The sequence below is a fragment of the Pteropus alecto genome, unplaced genomic scaffold (assembly GCF_000325575.1).
Source record: "Pteropus alecto unplaced genomic scaffold, ASM32557v1 scaffold94, whole genome shotgun sequence".
In the NCBI taxonomy this organism is placed as follows: domain Eukaryota; kingdom Metazoa; phylum Chordata; class Mammalia; order Chiroptera; family Pteropodidae; genus Pteropus; species Pteropus alecto.
In genome coordinates, this window is record NW_006437736.1 from 1891865 (window position 1) to 1892408 (window position 544).

Consider the following 544-nt stretch of genomic DNA (forward strand, 5'->3'; position numbering starts at 1 on the left):
TCTTTCCCTTTCTGTGTACCCCCTCTCTGTGACGAGATGACGTTTCTGCCCCATTCCCCTTAGAGATGCTGAGGACAATGGCGTGTGAGTGGAAATGATGCAGTTTTCAGAGCATTTTTAGGAACTAGCTGTTGGTTCACCATCTTTCTTTTTGGTCCCAGTTGGGGCTACTCCATATTCTGGCAAAGAGACAGGATGTAGAACAGAGCTATGGACAACTCCCAGGACTCCTGCAAGAAAGAACTATTTATTGTTCTAAGCCAATGGTTCTTAAACTGTAGCGTGCACCAGCAACACCCAGCAGGCTTGGTAAAGCAAAGATCGATGGGCTCCATCCTACGATCTCATTAAGTAGGTCTGTGGGAAAGACCAAGAATCCGAATTTCTAACAGGTTCCCAAGTGACGCTGATGCTGCCGACCTAGGAACTGTGCTTGGAGAATCACTGTTCTAAGCCAGTAAGATTTGGGATTTCCACTGTTATTGTGGCACATCTTAGCCTATACTGACTGGTACAGAGAAGAATAAACCAGTACTATACAGAT